We start from the raw sequence: 16,778 nt of genomic DNA, 5'->3' as shown, positions 1-16,778 counted from the left end.
CCTGTATAAAGAACTGCAGGGTTGGGATCTTTTTTTAGATGCTCTATACAAAAGCTCTAAGAATATCTAGAGGGGCAGAGTTAGGTAAATGCAGTAATAGTTTAATCTACTTTTAAAATGCAGTGTAAAATAATCCATATGATCTTATTTTAAAACTATTTCTATTTCCACTCAAATCAAATGAGGAAAAAAATTACAGTTTCTTTGACTGGTAATGGAACAACAACTACAGGGAGCTCTGTTTCTCTATGGGTGTCCCTGTGTGACTGATAGAATCGTAGGACTGGAAAGGACCTCAAGAGGTCTTTTAGTCCAGTCCCTGACAGGTGATTATCTAACTTGCTCTTAAAAATCTCCAGTGATTGAGATTCCACACCTCCCACATGATTGCAGACCTGATTGTCATGTTGCACCTTCATTCTGCATAGCTGCTTTGTTCTTTGTAAAAAGGCAGTCCGTTAAAATAAACAAGAATCCTGCTCTCTGATGCATTTTCCCCCCAAGAATGGAGAAGCCAGGCAAAGAGGAGGGACATGCCCATGTACATTTGTATCAACTCTTATGCATCCTCAGATCCTAAACAAAAAGTTGCACCCTCCTCTAGGCCTACCAGGCACAACAGTATTCATCATCCTAATTCTTTTTATTAATGAATTCATTATTATTTATATTAAAAGTAACATCCAGGATCACTAATCAGAAAGTACCCCATTGTGTTGGACACCGTTTAAACCCACAGCAAGAGACCATCCACTAAGACCCTGAGCCTATAAACACTTATGCAAAAAGAATCATTTTATATACATGAAAGTCCCATTAAAGTTGCTCACACGTGTGGGTCTAAATTAAGATAAACTGCAACAAGTATGTGTAACAAACAAGCAGAATGGGTATGGGTAACATAAGATGCCATGTTTTTACTTAAACTATGTGCACAATTTGCAGGCTTCAGGGGTAGGTTTTTTGGATTTTTTTAAAAAACATAAATACATCAGAGATATTCATGATATCGGTAGGCTCTAGTGGTCACCTTCATATATTATAGTTATAAGTAGTGTGTCATACCCTTGGTTGGGTTGTGGGAATTGAACCTGGAGATTTAGCTCTTAAAGCACAATTTTCTACTGCTTGAGCTAAATGATGCACCTTTGTTAGTAAAAGCTGTAGTAGACTCATCAACATCTCTCTGTGGCCCAGCCATCAGTAGACAGGGACAGAGTGCCACACTAAGAGGACTGCATCCATGAGGGACCCCTGAGCCAGGGACAAATTCACAGAAAACTGTGATCCAGGGCCACTGTCACATGAGACCACCACCTCCTGCCGGCCACCTGTTCTTCCCTCCTCCAAATCTGAGGCTAGAGATATTCATAACATGGTCCTTTTAATTACTTCTATTCAACTATCACTTTGGCTTATCAGAATACATATATAGGACATCTGGGGCTCTCCACTTTTTGACCCATCTAATCAGAATAACCCTTATTAAAATTATTTTAAAAGGAAAAATAATATGATTGTGTAAACTTTACTTTTAGAATAGTCCATCTAATTGATTGTCTGTGACATCTATAGTAAGTGGGTCTTTTACAGCAGAACCACTCACTGTAAATGGGTATCACACTAAAGTAAAACAGTTTTTCCTACTTATGTTTCACTTCATCAAACATTCTTCCTTCTCCTTTATTACAGTGCACAATAACATTGGTTAAGAACATAAGAACAGCCATATTGGGTCAGGGCAACGGTCCATCTAGCCCAGTATCCAGTATCCTGTCTTCCAACTGTGGCCCGTGCCAGATGCTTCACAGGGAATGAACAGAACAGGGCAATTTATCAAGTGATCCAGTCCCAGCTTCTGGCAGTCAGTCGTGTAGTGACCATCTTGGTTATCTAATCTAATTCTTTACTGAACCCAGTTATACTTTTGGTCTTCACAACATCCCCAGGCAACAAGTTCCACTGGTTTACTCTGTGAAGAAGCACTTCCTTACATTTGTTTTAAACCTGCTGCCTATTAATTTCATTGGGTAACCCCATGTTCTTGTGTTATATGAAGGGGTAAATAACACTGCCTTATTCACTTTCTTCACACCAGTCATGATTTTATATTTTATCTCCCCTCCCCCATCACCTCTTTTCTAAGCTGAACTGTCCCAGGCTTTTAAGCTCTCCTCATATGGAAGTTGTTCCATACCACTAATAATTTTTGTTGCCCTTCTTTGTACTTTTCCCAATTCTAATATCTCTTTTTTGAGGTTGGGTGACCAGAACTGCATGCAGTATTCAAGATGTGGGCATACCATGGATCTATACAGAGGCAATATGATATTTTCTGTCTTATTATCTATCCCTTCTTTCTTAATTATTCCCAACATTCTGGTAGCTTTTTTGAGTACCGCTGCACATTGAGTGGATGTTTTCAGAGAACTATCCACAATGACTCCAAGATCTCTTGAGTGGTAACAGCTAATTTAGACCCCATCATTTTATACGTATACTTGTTTTGTTAATTTGGCATTATTAGTTTAATTTACCTGTTTGCATAAATATATATACACTTCTTTTTAAAAGATTTTGTAGGTTTGTTTGTAGGTTTTTCCGTAGCTGCAGACAACCTAACACAACACTTTTAAAGCTCCATCAGTTAGATTACTGAAATTGAAGTTTCACAAGGGCATGTTCATAAGAGAAAGAAACTCTTAAAATTAACACTTTAATTCAATAGATACTGGTAAGGCCATCAGAAAGGTACCAGTAGAGCATACTGTGATGGGGTCGGGTCACAGAAACTCCCTCAAGACTGTCACTAGATGTGCTGGGATACCACTGAGAACAAACCCCCCCTGCCAGAGAAGGCTTCCCTCCACTCCCGTCTTGCTGAGTTAGACACTCCAGTCAGCTACAGCACAGACCACGCCCCCCTGCAGTGCACATAAACTAAGATTCACTTAGCCCAGGGGCTTCTCAGTTAACAGGGACTTTCCCAGCACCCAGTATTCAGTCTTTCTGGGAGCCTAAACCCCCAAATGAATCAGTTTTACTCTCTATAGAGTTTATACAGGGTAAACTCATAAATTGTCCACCCTCTATAACACTTATAGAGACATATGCACAGCTGTTTGTTCCCCCAGGTATTAATTACTTACTCTGGGTTAATTAATAAGCAAAAGTGATTTTATTATGACTAAAGAGTAGGATTTAAGTGGTTTCAAGTAATAACAGACAGAATAAAGTAAGTTACCAAGCAAAATAAAACAAAACACAGAAGTCTAAGGCTAATATAGTAGGAAACTGAATACAGGTAAATCTCACTCTCAGAGATGTTCCAATAAGCTTCTTTCACAGACTAGACTCCTTCCTAGTTTAGGCCCAATCCTTTTCAGAGCAATGTTGTGATTTATGACCTGGGTCCAGCAATCACTCACACCCCCGTAGTTACAGTCCTTTGTCCCAGTTTCTTTCAGGCATCTCTTTGGGGTGGAGAGGCCATCTCTTGAGCCAGCTGAAGACAAAATGGAGGGGCTTCCAGGGCCTTTTATATTCTCTCTCTTGTGGGTGGAAACCCCTTTGTTCTTCTGTGCAAAATCACAGCAACAAGATGGAGTTTGTAGCCACCTGGGCAGGACACCACGTCCATGAATGATTCACCTTTTTGCAGGCCGATGCCATTGTTTACATGTTAGTTTGAACGTTCCCAGGAAAGCTCAGATATGGATTGGTGTCTCCCAAAATCCATTGGCAGTTAAGTGTTTCTTGATTGGGCACTTACTCAGAATAGTTCTTTCTCAAGAAGCTGACCAAATGCTTCACTGTTGTTACTTAGAATCAAGCACACTGAGATATAAATACATAGTCAATATTCATAACTTCAAATACAAAAATGATACACACATACAGACAGCATAATCATAACTAGCAAATTACAACCTTTCCTTAGACACCTTACTGGACCTCCTTTGTACAAGATTTGGTGCAACTATAGGACCTTGGTTGCAACAATGGTCTATACGGTCACAGTTCATGTCAATAACGTCACACCAATAGATACTGATAAGGCCATCAGAAAGGTACCAGTAGAGCATACCATCAAATACAGGGTCACTCCTAAACCCTGATAGAATGATGTACAATCACACGTGCTCCTTTATTCATTATTTCATAGTCTCTTCCTGCAAAAAAATAATTATGACTTATACACCATTATTGGAGGAACCAAAGTAATAGAGTCCTGGAATCCTAGTATTGCTTTTATGAACATGTGTACTTTTGTACCACCTATACCTCTTGTGCTTGGTGAAAGTAATGAAAACACCAGGCTCCTAACTCTCTAATCAAACCTGTAAGCTTTATCACTGCACTACAAACTTGATGTACTTGGCAGGAACCAGAGACACCAGTTATTTCTTTAGATTAGCAACAGGTGTTTTCAAATATTCGAGTCAACTGAAAAACAGTAAAGGTAACCAGTGACAACTACATGGAGAGTGAGCAGAGCCTGGAACAAGCTGGTGGGAAAGTTTCATTCACAGGTTGAGCAAGTAGGCCAAGAAACTGCCTAAGGCAAATAAAATAAACAGCACTTTCATTTTATAAGCATTGTATTGGTATTTGTAAGTAACTACATACAGTAATTCTACACAAGGGAATCTTTTAGGAGTAAGCTAACAATAATGAAAATACAATATCTAGGATTAGAATAATAAACTGAGAGAGAGGAAGCAGTACTGAACCCAGGCTCTAGGCACTGTACACACTTTTTAACATCAAAGTTCCATTTTAGCATTTCAAAGTATGCCCACAAGAACAGCCACCCACACTCCCAACTGCAGACTGAGTATATGCAGTAGGATGAGGGAGACAGAGACAGCTAAGAATAGTCAGAATTCAAGTCAGGTTGAAGTGCAATGCCAGTTCATAGATACTTACATGTTTGATTAGGTAGTCAGGAGCCTGATGTTTTCATAACTTTCACCAAGTACTTCCGCTGCCAAAAAAGGCTTTGTCCTCCTCTGAGAGCTCTGCTGCCAGTGGAAGGAACTGGCCACAGCAGTCTCCACCTAACTGTCTTTAGTTTCCGTGAAGGAGAGGCAGGCTGCCAGCAGGGATTCCCTAGGATCCCTGCTGCCAAAGGGAAAGGAGGACAGCAGTGAACTCGACTATCTGTAGGTGGGGGACCGTGAGCAACTCTGGAGTGAGAGATGCAGCTTTTTATCCTTGGTAACCTGAGCAGCCAGAAGTAGGGAGTCAAGTCCAGGTAATTCTGGCACTTCTTTTTTTAGGGCTTGAGCACTGTTGTACACATGAATGTGTATGCATCTTCCACTACATTGCCTTACTTCAGCAGACAGCCTCACATTTACACTTAATTTATTAATATAAACACACCTGCCTAATATAATGTACTAGATTTTCTTAACAATCAGTATTTGTTGCCTTTTTTCCTGTCCTCCCATCCCCCAATATTAACCATGATATTTATCTAGAAACTTGTGAAGTTAATTTTTTGCACTGATTTTTCACTTGTTTCTTAATTTTTGTACTAAATACCATTAAATTCCCAAGACATTTAAACAAAATAAAAATGAAGGGCATTGGGAGTAGTAAGAAATGCTTAAGCAGTAAGGAAAAGAAAGGATAAAAAGAGGCAGTGCCATGACTCTGTGTGTGTGTCAGCTTGCTGATGAGGTAGATGTGGATTATGTATCGGTCTGTGGATAAAAACCAGAGCAGACTTAACTCGCAGAGTAAACCTGATGGCTGGACTCATAGAACAAAAACGTTTCATACCTCATAACTTAAGTTGTGCTCAGCAGCAACCCCACACATTCACACGCTACTGTTGGTATTTATGTATACAAATACTCAGTAATGCACCCAATTAGCTAACATACATATCAAATTATAGGATTTCCTTTCTTTCAACTAGCTGTGCATTGTTTGCAGACATCACTAAGGAGATGAGGGGTTGAACATTTAAACTCATTGTCCCCAGATATTACCAGAGCCAAAGTTAGAACTGGGATCCTTGTGGTCCTGGCAGCAGTTCTACTAACGAGCCAAAATTTCAAATTAGCACAAGCTTTGGTATGGTTCTCAGCTGGAAAGTTTTCTTTGCAAAATTTAACCTTGGAAAGAGTGCCAAGTACCAAAAAAGACACCTGAAAGTAAGTTGCAATGTGCAGCTGTTTGTCTCTGCTATTATCCCCATTCTACCATCGAAGAGTGGAGAAAGGCATCAGGTAGTAATTTCTTCTGAGACATGACAGGAACAACAACAAAAAGATAATTGGGCTACACATCTTTGAGTTAGTGCTTAACCCTGCTTTGCTGTTTTGCTTTGATTAGAGGTCACTTGAAATTATTTGCTATTATAATTGCACACTTATGAAGTTCCTTTGACATAAAAGTGTGTGGTTTTTCTTCTTTAATGTTTTTATAGGAGTTTATTTTTTTGTCTAAAGAAAATGCTTTTAGTCTACAGGCAAGAGGTGAATATCTTTAAAGATGTATAGCTTTAATTTCTCTCTGTCTCATTCACTCATCTGCAAAAATGGGAATATTAATACTTCCTTCAGTCTTTGGTCTTCTCTATTTTGACTGTATGCTCTTCAGAGCCGGGACTTCTTCTTGCACATGTGATTCAGCAACTAGTGCAATGGGGTGCTGATCTCTGTTGGGGTCTCTAGGTCCTACTATAATAAATATAAAATAATGGGAAGTCAAACTCAGTTCTCTCCAAAAATTACAGTAAGACTCCTTTTATTCCAACATGGAATGCACAGTACAGGCTTCCTGAACTTGTGCAAAAATTAAACATTTTTTCCATTCAGAGAACATTATCAAATCACCTGAAGACTTGAGACAAGACAACACTTTCTGTATATACAGACAAAGAATTTCATCTTAATTACTGGAGCCTCAGAAAATGAATCAGAGAAACCTGTGAGTTAGAGAAATGTATACATCTTAAAATCCCCAAAAGGAACAATATCATACTTAATAAAATGTTTAGACTAAAATTAGAAACTAACAATAAAAGCTACAGAACTCTCTGGAATACAGATCTTGGCACAGAGTTATCAGAAAGTCAGTGTAAAGTATCTCTTAGTCATGTATCTATTTATAATAAATTTAAGAAGTTGGAATATTATATACTCCACAGGACTTACTTCACTCCTTACCTTCCTTAGTACATTTAAACTAGTCATATTGGCTAAGTGTCCCAAGTGTCACTCAGAAAGGACAACTTTCACTCTTTTGGGGCCAGTTCCAAAATATCCAGCGTTTGGAATCAAATATATAGATTTTCAAGGTTATTTCTGGACAAGCAACTGAAAAGCTCCAGCTTTAAGTATTTTTGGTCTTGGTGTAATTCACTGAATAGCTCTGCCTTGAAGTTCATTAGAACTCAATTTTTAATCAGTAGGAGTCAAGTTCTTAATATAGGGATCAAGTACAAATCTCCTACACTCATGACATCGCTTAAGAAGCACTTTTTGAGTGGCTTTGAGTTATGAAACAAACAGCAGAATTGGATAACAAACAAAAGACATTCATATGCTACTGGGGTGATCAGCTACCTACACTTAGTATTTATAGGTTAGTTTAAAATTTGTATAGAAAAACGTAATAGAAAATTATATCTTACAGACTTTTAAAGAATAATGGCTCTAGAATCCTAGTGATTACTTCTCTAGTAATTTTTATAGGATTTGTCCATAAAATATACATTAATAAATAGCTTATTACATGGTATCATTAGTTGGTAAATCATTTTGGGATACAATTTGTATCAAAGAGGCTATAATATATATATATATATATATGTAGTATTATAAAGCTTTTCAGTTACTATCTAGCTAGGCTGGATTTAAACAAGTGATTTAGAAGCAAAAGACTCCATATTCCATTACTAATCCCATGAGCAATACAGCTCCCATGGGAAAATATTGATACAGCTGGGATTCCTAATAGGAATCATCTTGCTGAAAAATCAGTAGCATTGACAGTATGGGAGCCCAATGGGAGAGAAAATAAGCCAATTTCCATCTGGCAGCATGGGAGTCCTGTGCCACACACTGCAAAGAGTCTTCAGGCTGTTTTAATAGTGGTTTAACAAGCAGAAGGAAAACTTAATTTAATGTTAAAAAATTAAACACTGAAATTCTCTTTATGATTGTTCAAGTTAGTATTAAAATAGGATGGGGACTTTTTACAGTGTCAGACAATGAGCTTCCCGTTGCCACCACCAGAAATTATTTAAAAACACTTATTTTTTTAAAATATTCAAATACATTTCACAGTTTGTTCATAGAGGGGAGTATTCTTGAACTCTGGATTGTTGGTTTTAGCAAATTAGGCATCATTGTCTTTAAATGCCTGAAATTATTCTAAAATCACACACCCATTATGTTGTCTGCTGTCTTTGTTTTTAACTGCATTTAACTCTGACTTATTATTTAACAATATGACTTAGAAAGGAAGATGACAAGAATTCAATTTATTTAACCTAAGGAACAAGAATTAAAGGGAGGAACAGAATAACAATATAAATATTCATAGAAAATAATAAAAGGAAGAAAATAATTTGCATTGAAAAGCCACAAATATAACAGTAAAGGATTAAAGTTGAAAAAGGATAAATTTAACTTGTATATTAGAGAAAAAAAGTTTCTGAGGGAGGTAAGGACAATTGGACAGAAAGGATGTTTTCCTTGAGTCACAATCATTAAACGAATATAAGCCACCCAAGCTAGATAAGTACAGCACAGCATTTAGAAAATATCATCTTTGATTGTTTCTGGACAACTAAATAGGGCTCTTTCAACCCTTCCAGCTATAATTTGTTGGTTTTGGTAGTCTCTGCCTTTAAATTAAATAAAAAAAAAAACCTTGTTAGTAAAATAGTCAACCTATCTTTTTAAAAGTCATTAAGATAATTAGGATTGTCAAAAGACTACATTTTAAGAGAGACTGTCAAGAATTGAAGGCACACAACTTCACCTATCTTAAAACTGCTATCATACAATGGAGAGCATCTTCCAGATTCTAGGAAGTAAAACCCCTGCCTGCGCCTCCCCCTGCTATGGGCATGGAAGGCAATGAAACCTGTGTGGTACTGTCATATAGGGGTAAAGCAGGTTATAATGAGCTCACAAAGGAAAAGCTCCATCACCGCTTGCCCATCAATGGTGCTATGCTCCTTGTGCGCTTCTCTCCACCACTGCACAAGATGTTTTGTTCGGGGGAGGGGGGCCTGGCTGATCTAGAACTACTGAATATGAATCCATCACCTAAATATCTGGTTGGAGGGAAGAGTCACCTGCTGTGATAGATAACCTAGCCTGAGAAATTCAGTATTAGCCATAGAGTGGCTCTGTGGTTTAAGAATTTCTTTACCCAGTTGCTGTACAAAACACCACCCCACCCAATCATAAGACTATTTACTTGGACTTCATGAGGAAATCAGAATTTTGCCCTATTTGTTTAGTCAAAAAAATAGTTCAGCCACTTCACCACCAAGAACATCTAAAAAATCAACTGCAGCTATTTTATCATTCTCAGAAAAGCAAAATTGTGCTCTTCCCCAATGCATCTGTAACAGCACCAGCTAAATGAATACTATTCCCAAAGCATTAATGGCTAGATGATGCTGAACAAAGATGAGTTTGGTAAGAGTTGTAGTCATGAGGGGCTGGTGTATTTTGTTTATTAAAATGAGTGTGTCAATATCAGCTCTATCTAAAACACAAGGAAAGATCAATGATCCCCTAAATGGGGTGGAGGGAGGAGGGAAATAAAGACCATCCCTTTAAAATCAATGGAAAAACTTCCAAACTATTAAAGGAAAACAGGTTTTCATGCTTCTAGGATTGCACGTTAAAACACACACAAGCATGCACAAAAGACAAAATAAATTAAGCTATGGAATAATTATAGTGCTATCAAATATGGCTGATTAAACAACAAGAAGTTAAACTTGTGTGTATGTGTTTGAAACAAAACAGTGTTGTCAATTCTTGTGATTTTTAGTGTGTGTGTGTGTGTGTGTGGGGGGGGGGCGGTTCTTAAACCCCAGCTGCTGGAATCATATTACATGGAAAAAATCAGCTTCCAGGGTTTTTTTTAAAAAAATAATTTTCTAGCCCTTATGCTTGCAGAGAAAAGCTTCAAAACATGATGCAAGTGCACCCAAACGGCTCAAAAGCCAGAAGGCAAATAAAACATACTCAACATTCATGATTTTTAAGACAATCTCATGTTTCATGAACATTTGGAGATGGCAATACTGACACATTTCTCATTATTTGTGTTGAAAACCAGTTTCCGCTCAACTCAAACACCCTTTGGTAACCCATCTCATTACATCTAGAGATTTGTCTATACACCATAAAGTTTGTATGTCTGCAACAATACAGACAACAGATCCATGAAATGTTTTTTGACGAATAGATTCCTTACTAGGCATATTAATACGGAACTTTGAGTAATAATTCATTTAAACTACAATACAGAAATGTATTTCCTGCTCCCCTCAGAAGCAATGCAAAGGTTTGGGAGAGTCAGGGGTAATGGAGGAGCTGAAGGAGAGGGAAGTAATCTGGGATGGAGCCTGGGAGTGAACCTGGAGAAATATGGAACCAGGTTTTTTGGGGGGTGCGGGAGGGATTCTTAGGAAGTTGTAGAGCCTCGCCCATGCAGACCCTGGCTGACCCCTAGCCTTTCCAATTTGGTCAGGCAAATCTGCCCCGTCCCCATGTGCCCCTGCACCCGCACTCCCCATTCTGCCAGGCATAGCTGCCTCAACCCCATTTATCCTTGCACCCCAACTCAGCCACCCCCCACTTCCCCATCCCATGTGCCTCTGCACCTCCTCTCCCCCAACTCCCATGTGTCCCCGCACCCCCACTCCCATTCAGCCCCTGGTTCAATGCTATCACCCCACTAGCTCCTGTGCCCCTGCTCCAGTCTGTTCCCAACTAGCCCTTCTGAACCCCAGTCTGTGTGATCCCCCAGCAACCCTATGTGCCCTACTCTGTCCATCCCCCCATATCCCATGCCTCCTCACTTGGCCCTGCCAGCAGGGTGCTGTGAGGAAGGCAGCCTACCTCTCCTTCTCCCTCTCCCTGGCTGACTGCTCTAGCCAATGAGCCTACTGCTCTCTTCTGGCACTACCTGGCGGATGAAAGGTGTAATTGCAGCTTTCCTTTGCCTTTCTATCAGAATCTGCAAAGAAAAAATGTGCAGGGGACATTAATTCTGTGCTTGTGCAGTAGTGCAGAATTACCCCATGAATAATATCTGTGAAGCAAAGGAGGAAAAGCTGCCACCAGCGTGGTGGGAGTAGCTATCAGTTGACTTTGAATAGCCAGACACATGGGCTATTACAAGAGACCACTGCTGAGCTAGGTGGCTGAGAGAGGCTTTGAAAGAGCACTTTATTGGTCAGCCACAGTTGTGTTCTTTGCTGGAATGTTCTCTGGGCCTGGAACTTTTGGTGCTGCTAACAATTGTGTAGTGTTTGCTGTACACTTATAAATATGGCTGGATGTTTTCCTGAAGCGATGAATTCTGTGGTGGTTGATGTGCATTTACAAGTACTATTTTCTTTGACTACCACTAGGCATTATGCAATATTTGTCGTGAACTAATAAAAATTATTTGATTCTCCAAAAAGAGAACTTAACTGAACAGAAAAAAAAAGCAGTGCAAAAAAATCAATGTGCAAAAAACCCCACCAGCACTGTCATACGAAGTTTTAATGTAATTTAATGGGGTGAAATGAAAAAAATAGAAAGGAAGTAAATATTTATGCCCATTTGAGTAAACAAATGTAACCCATTATGGCTACACATACACTCATCGTGGTTCTCACAGGTCATTGTGTGTGAAGCTGTGGTTTTCCTTAATGTCCCCTGGTATGGAATGGTAGGGGTAATGATGCGTCACATGATATGTTGTGGTCATGTAGGGAGTTGTGACCATAGAGATCTCCAAGGGCTGCAAAGAGTGAGGAATCTGGGATTTTTAGAGCTGTAGGTCAACCAGGGTCTGCAGCATTTGGGTTTGTTGCCTGAGAAGACCCATTATGTTCCAGTGCATTTCCTGCTCTTTATCATGCTGGGACTCCTAGGCCTTTTTAACTGCTTCTTTCTCCGTGGTGTTGGTTATATTGGTCCTCCAAGCCCTTTGTCCATGGCCTGGATGCAGCATGGGCTTGCGCGATCTCACATATCACAACAGAAAGAGAAACATACATTTCAAGAATCCCTTCCCTTATTCCCATAAATGCTTTTAATAAGAAATACTTATTGACACATCAGTTTTGGAGTGCCTTGGCACAGCACTGCTCTCCAGCCCCAGCCATCATGAGTATGGATGGGGGGGCGGGGCGGGGGGAGAAAGGGGAGAGGCAGGATTTCCTCTTGTCTGAAGCTGTAAAATGTTGGTCCTTATTTCATGGGCGTAGGTATAGGGAAATGGCACAGAACACTGGCACTACTCTCCACAGGCATCAGTGATTTTAGTGATATCTCACTTCTGAAGGTCACAAAGATACAGAGACAACAGCTGCTGCTGGTGTCCTGAGACTGCCAGGACCGTATGCTGCTAGGTTGTTTATTGCAATGGTGGCAGCTGAACTCATCACAGAGTGGCGTGGGTAAGTGTCCTACTGCGAAGGAAGAAATAAGGCTGCCATCCCCAAAAAACTTTGGGAGGATGGTAGAGTATCTCCATGAAAGTTTCATCGCGATCTCTCAAGAGGGTAAAGGAGCCATCCCTATTCACACAAACAAAGTGCTCCTCATGCCCCATCCCCACCTAACAACATGGGAATAAAAAGCTGCTGCCAACTCTACCTCTGTTTGTGGTACCTTCTACCTCTTCTCGCATGAGTAGACCAATGAAAAGTTGATACCTTTGCATTAACATGCGGATGGACTGGGCCATTTTAAAATTTAAACACTGTAAAGAAAAACGCATGTGCACACTTACCCGATGTCTTTTCCCCTTCATCAGGCTCATCTGTGCTTGCCTGGTGGGACGGGCTAGACTGTGGAGGAGTCTCAAACTGGTCCTAGCTAGTGGCTTGGTTGCAGTCTCCCACTCCGTCTCCCTCCTTCTCCTCCCAGTTCTCGGCCCGGGTCTCTGTCTTGGCTCCTTTGAGGTATCCACAGTGCTATGAGGGGTTCTGGGGAGAGGTCTCCACCAAGCATAGTATGCCAATTGTTGTAAAATCACCAGGTCTGCAGCACAGCACTAGATTGCCAGGGATACCACAAGGCCAGGGAGCGCAAAGTTCCTTCGTTTTTACGAGTCACTGCTGCTAATTCCTGTCGTATCCCGATGGAATCTGTTCATATATGTTCACATTTCTGCAACTGGTCCATAGCTGTGCCTGCACAGCCTTTTTTCCCCACAGGCCCAGGAGATCCAATACTCCCTGTCTACTCCAGGTAGCAGCAGTTGGAGATCTGTTGGACAGTTGCACACAACAAAGATGAGCTGCTAGGTGTTTTTACCAAGCTAGGCCATCAAAAAAGGGCATTTCAAAAACCACATGAAGTGCTTTAAGGGAGGGGGGCTGGCTTCCAGTCTCTGTAACCCCTGGGCAATGGAGTTTAAAATTATGAGCAGAATGATCACTGTCACAGGGAATGGGGCATTGTGGGACAGCTGCTGGAGGACTGCTAGGGTCAACACAAGTCATGGTGCTATGCTGCTAAGGGAGTTAGTTTTACTGCATGACTATAATAAGGCGCTCAAATCAGATGGGGACAAATATAAGTGCAGACATGTGCACAAATAGGTTGTTGCAATGCTACTTCCACTGACCTACCTTCGTAGTGAAGACCAGGACTTAATCTATATTCCATGTCCTCTTATCTTCAAGTGCTCTCTGCCCTACCTGTTACAATTGCTGGATTGAAATTAAGTATTTACTGAACTCCATGGGGTGAAAAAGAATCGGAAAGGTCCAAACATTACACCTCATCATCCCCCATATAAAACACTTTAAGGGCCTATTGAAAGTACATTGAAGTCAATGAGCGTCTATCTCATATGGACACTAAGGATTTGCATTCATAAACACTAGATTTCTGTGGCGTATGACAGGAATTGCTCCCATAGGAAGACATTACCTTCCAAGTTGAGTTATCAAAAACCCATTCACTGCCTTTGGCATAATTGTTAAGTAATGTGCATTTTGTGTATGAAATAAAATAGAAATGCTGACAGGCTAGTATTTATGGCTGCTGACACAAACTTTCTGAACAGAGGCTGTGTAAGTTCTGCTGACATAAACCTTCTCCTTAAGAACAGCTGCTGTTGCCTGCTAATTTGCACACCCTCTCCCCCTCCACCTCCCGTGGAGTAAATCCCAAGTGCTGGCTGTGCCGAAGTGCTGTAGCATCTTCTACTGAAACTTAGTTATGTTACAGATGTAAACATATAAAAGACAAAAATGCATCCTTTCTGGTTTCACTGTTTTCTTTTCAGACTATTTAATAATCCTACACTGAGGAGTACTGGATAAGGTGAACATCTGCCATATAAAATTCTTTCAACACAACGTTATATCTATTCTGTCTGAAGTGATAAGCATTCCAGATAGACAAGTTAGAGTCGACTTTCTTGGCGTAAACTAAGGCACTGTGCACTTGATGATTATCAATCACTACCACAGGGAGGAAGTGTGACTGGAGGTTGGTGCACAGGAGTTCTGGGATCTAATCTGGGTGTGGGGTTAATATCTTAAATTTAAAGACAACTTCAAGAGTTTTGCTGCTTGGAGCCTTAGCACCTTGATCAGTAAGCTGCTAAGTGTCCTGAACTCCCATTGAAAGCAACAGGATTGCACATGTATCATAGAGGGCCTAATTTGACTTGTAAAATGTTTCTTACACATATGACCCATGATATAAACCACGTTACATAGGTTTATATATTGTATGGCTCACCGCAATTACAAACAATAAGACTAATATTTACATTTAACAAATACAAACAGCAAATACTACCCATGTAAAGCACAACTGAATTGACATACATTTTGGAATTTCCTGAATTTTGTGTACTTGATTTATCATCCTTATTGTTAATATTAAGGGGCTGTTGGCTTCCCCCCCCCCCATATTTAAACTGTTTTTTTTTTTAAGAAAAAAATATTCAGGGCTATCTGGCTCGAGAAGCTTATAAATGTGTTCAGTGAGCTTGTAAATTCTTTGCCATGGATATAGCCAGTTTGGGAAGATTACAAACCTCAACCTCTCTCACCAGCATAGCTTGCTAGCTCCTTGCCGTGTGCCTAAGCTTAAAACTCCATCTCAGGCAGCAAGTCAGTCTGAAGGTATTAATACACCGTGAGCCAGGGAAGAGCAGAATCTAGGAGCAGCAAATCAGGAAGGTCTGATGTGAATGGATTTAAAAAAACCTAATCTTTGGGCTGGGATCTTGTGTCATTTTTTCAGCTAGATATTGCAGAAGACAGTGCAGAGGTGGAAAGGGCAAGTTTTCATCCTGCTTAAAAAAATGGGGGGGGGCACAAAGTGTCTTTCTTTCTTTCTTTTTTTTGCACAGCAGGAATAGTCCACCATCTTTAGAGTGAGCCATTGTCACTGGGGAGAGTATCCCCTGGCCACCTGCTCTTTATGTTCTTTCTACCACAATGTTTTTTAAGACTGGTATCTTTGAAACTTTTTGTATTTCTAACATTCAAAGATACCAAGAAAGAATGGGAAATGTTGCACATCTCTTGGTTTCCTTCCATTGTGTGAAGTCTGTGTGTTGGTTACCTAGGAAACTGCTGTAGTATGGAATTGAACTGGGTGTCATGACAGAGTGCTTTCTCAGAGAGAATGATGTGCACAGGTGATGCACAAAAATTAAAAGCCTGACGACATCTGTCAGAATAATGAATAGAGAAACTACTGCTCACACATACTCCCCATTCATCCTTGCAGAGGCACAATACACATTTGCTTGCGTTGATGTGGGAGGGAAGTAGGGTGGGCTAGAAAGTATCAACTCTTAGATGGATATAAGCCTATGAATCCTGCACGTGATGTAAAACTCACCCATCACCCATTCTCCCTTCTTTCCTGGCAGTGAAATTACCTCCAACACAAATCTCTGCGTAATAGGCCTCTTAGCTCATAAAAAGAGATCCCACATGCAATTCTGAAGCCTCACTTTATCATTTTTTTTACATTGTTGGACATAACAGTAGCACTTTAGCTGGCTCTGATGTTCCCCAATAATTCTGTTCTTTCCTCTATCTGAACGCTAGTGGTAGACTCCTCCTCCCTCTCTGCCTCCTTGTTCTAACCAATTCCTACTCCCAAATGCAGTGCTACCCCAGTGGCGGGTTAGTCATCACCATCAGGAATATATGAAAGCTACTCCGCATACAGTTAGAGACACATGTATAATAGTATACAGCCACTGTGGGCAGTTAACATGCTTTCAACATGGAAGAGTTCCAAAGCAGTCCAGTATCTTCCCCCAACCCATATGAGATTTTGTTTGTTTTGCACCTAGAGCACCTTGTGCGTAACCAATATGCCACATGAGCAAGTGAAAAAATACAACTACCTAAGGTGTGAGGAAGATTGTGCTTATAATGAGCTCTTCCCAATTATGCTTGTGCATTTGATTTATATTTAGATATTTTCTTTGAGCCTAGGACGCAAAGTGATGAGAATGATGTGATAAGAAGCACTAGTCACAAGGAATATTGGGCCAAGTTTTTAAAAACCAGCCTTAATTTTTAC

General features: G+C 40.2%; 1 long non-coding RNA gene across 1 annotated transcript in view; it reads right to left on the bottom strand.

Annotated features, from left to right (window-relative positions):
- Positions 1–6,565: 6,565 nt before the first annotated feature.
- LOC117875185 overlaps positions 6,566–16,778 on the bottom strand; it is an 86,540-nt gene continuing 76,327 nt past the window's right edge. Inside the window, exons 5-6 of the long non-coding RNA XR_004645201.1 lie at positions 13,000–13,478; positions 6,566–6,695 (exon numbers count right to left, since the gene is read on the bottom strand). This is a non-coding gene — a long non-coding RNA (uncharacterized LOC117875185). The remainder of the gene's footprint in view (positions 6,696–12,999; positions 13,479–16,778) is intronic.

Source organism: Trachemys scripta, chromosome 3 (genome assembly GCF_013100865.1).
Source record: "Trachemys scripta elegans isolate TJP31775 chromosome 3, CAS_Tse_1.0, whole genome shotgun sequence".
Classification (NCBI taxonomy): domain Eukaryota; kingdom Metazoa; phylum Chordata; order Testudines; family Emydidae; genus Trachemys; species Trachemys scripta.
The sequence above is the reverse complement of the archived record's forward strand: the minus strand, read 5'-3'. Positions and strand labels throughout refer to the sequence as shown.